Below are 2,709 nucleotides of genomic sequence, written 5' to 3' on the forward strand. Positions count from 1 at the left end.
AAATGAGACCTGAGGGTATTCAGCTAGCTATTGACAGGTTGAAAGTTGCTAGACTAAGGAACAAGGACAGGTTTGATAGCAGGCATCGCTTGCGGCCTAGAGCAATAGAAGAAGGAGATTGGGTATTGGTCTTTGATAGCAGCCTTGAAAATCAGCATACTGCACTTCGGAAGATGGTGAAAAGATGGTTTGGGCCGTACATAGTCAGACATTTCTTTGATAATGCAACATATGATCTGACTGAATTGGATGGGACAGTGCTTAGAGTGCCTATTGCTGGAAAAAGAATCAAGATTTTCAAGAAAAGAGATGATGAGGATTATGCATTGGAAGAATTTTCAAGAGAAGAGCAACGACAAGAAACTCCAATAATGATCATGGGTAGTTGGCCCATCCGGAGGATGCGCAGGATTAGAGGGGGTGGATGTCGTATTGCTGCGCATTCAAGGTGTGTAAACCACCCAAAAGTTGTGCATGGGATTTGGTACTTTGTACATATTTAGTTGTTGTGATTACATTTATTCTCTGCGTATGAGTATAGATGCTCACATGAAGGGCTTCACTTCAGAAGCTTTTGTTAATAGCACACTTATTAGTATCTATGGTAAATGTGGCGCTTGTAGCCCCTTGGTGGGCAACTCTCTTGTGGATATGTATGGGAAATTTGGCTCCCTTGCGGAAGCGCATCATGTTTTCAACAACTTACCCATTCGTGATGCAGTCTCTTGCCTCATTACAGGCTACTCCGAACATGGTTTTGGTGAGGAAGTGCTCACATGTTTCAAGCTTATGCAACAAGGGGGTGTGTATGCAGATGCTGTAACTTATGTTCTTTGCTTGAAAGCATGTGGTAGTGTAGGACCACTGCCACAGATCCAGTAACAGTTCTTGCCATTTTTCAAGAACTCGGGACTGATGTGAATCTTTATGCCCTTGTTTTTGGTGAATCCGTTCTGAATGATGCGGTTGTGATATCTCTTTACAGGAGAGTGGTGAATGTTCGACATCATCCAGCTGCCAAGCACAGTCTTATTGCAGGATTCAGAGGGTCTAAAAAAGGAAGAAAAGCAAATGGCTATTTTTAAAAAGGGAGCTTTTTGAATCGAAAAGGAGGGAAAAATGGGCAATCGTGGAAGGGGAAAAAAAAACAACGATGGAAGAATTAAAAAAAAACTCTGAGCGCGGACTGAGTAGGAAGTCGTATGCAAAAGAGAGAGGATTGGGAGAGAAATAGGGACGAGGAGGAAGGGAGCTTAGAGGAAAAACAAGGGAGTGCTCTGAAATCGTGGAAGAGGGAGGATTGGAGGGGGAAACAAAGAAGATGACGGAAGGGGATTCCTCACGGAATTCATATGGCACCGAATCAAGCTTGGGTTGTAGACTCATCGCACGGATCCTGTGATGACACTGTCTGAAAGAATGAATGCACCTCGGCATAACAACTGCGCAGGAGAGAATTAAGGGGATAAGATGGAATTTTTCGAAGCAGATTAGAAAGGGAAGACGATGCCGAAAGCGAATAGGAAGGAGACGTTGATACTCAAGATGGTGAAGAGGACACTTGCCATAGCCTTCCGCCGTTCATTGTCGTTCGTCACTTCGTCTTCGTCATCATCGTCGTCAATTTTCCTGCTGCGGTGCGCTTCTGTTTTGAGAATCTTTTTCTAATATTTGAGTTTGGCATGGAAGTATCTCTCGATGTGGAAGCTATTGTAGCCCGAAAACCACTGCATCTTTGCAGATTACCAGAAAAGTTAAACCTTGTGGTTTCATCCCCTCAAAGAAAAACTGCAGACTTGCACCTTGTTGGATGCCACCCTGAGGTGTATGAGCCCTGTGATGACTCCTTTTGCAGTTGCTGATGCTCTTCTAGCTGATCAAACAAATCTGAGAGAATTGGAGCCAAGTTTGTGTTTGGAAGTTGGATGCGGTAGTGGCTACGTTATTACATCTCTTGCACTTATGCTTGGTGATACCAAAGGAAAGGTGCAATTTCTGGCTACAGATACTAGTGAAGCTGCAGTGAACACCACAATCACAACCCTTAAAGCCCATCATGTCCATACTGATGTAATTGTTGCAGATCTTGTCTCGGGACTTGAAAAACAAGTAGCTGGAGCAGTGGATGTGCTGATTTTTAATCCTCCTTGTGTACCCACACCAGAAGATGAGGTTGGTGTTAATGGGATAGCTTCTGCTTGGGCTGGAGAAGCGAAAGGGAGGCCGTCATCATACTGCAGAAGAAGATCCAATCTTCAAAAGGAAAGGTCCCTTTCCCTTTCCTCTGGACAGAAAGCATGGCTTTTATGACCATGTGAAAGCATGATGGCTTCTTAGAAAGAGCTCTGATTATGTTGCTGCTGCTTGCTTTCTCAGAGGTAGTGAAGATCATCTAGTCCATATCTATTAAGAAGGCAAAGCTCTATGATGCAGATCCACTTGTCCTAAAAACATTCCGCAACACAGACATCTCCTTCTTGGTGGAGTGAAATTGCTAGAGGCTGTAGGATTCAGCCTACAGAATGAAGGAGACGAGGTTTGGGCTATCAGAGAGGATGCCAGGATCAGTTTTATCTCTGCATATATAAACAAACTTGATTGCCTATAGTTTCTCTGTCAAAACGAGTGGTGCAGGTCACATTTGGAGCCTTCAAGAGCAGCTGTAATACTGATTCTAATAAACTTCAATGGAGTTTGTTGGGCCTCTAG

At 43.8% G+C, this 2,709-nt stretch overlaps 1 pseudogene; it reads left to right on the plus strand.

The window, feature by feature from the left end:
• The first annotated feature begins 1,676 nt into the window (after positions 1 to 1,676).
• LOC148007987 (uncharacterized) lies at positions 1,677 to 2,310 on the plus strand (annotated as a pseudogene).
• The last annotated feature ends 399 nt before the right edge of the window (positions 2,311 to 2,709 follow it).

Source organism: Lygodium microphyllum, unplaced genomic scaffold, assembly GCF_053477565.2.
Source record: "Lygodium microphyllum isolate KBCC unplaced genomic scaffold, Lygodium_microphyllum_v1.1.10 scaffold_756, whole genome shotgun sequence".
NCBI classification, from domain to species: Eukaryota; Viridiplantae; Streptophyta; class Polypodiopsida; order Schizaeales; family Lygodiaceae; genus Lygodium; species Lygodium microphyllum.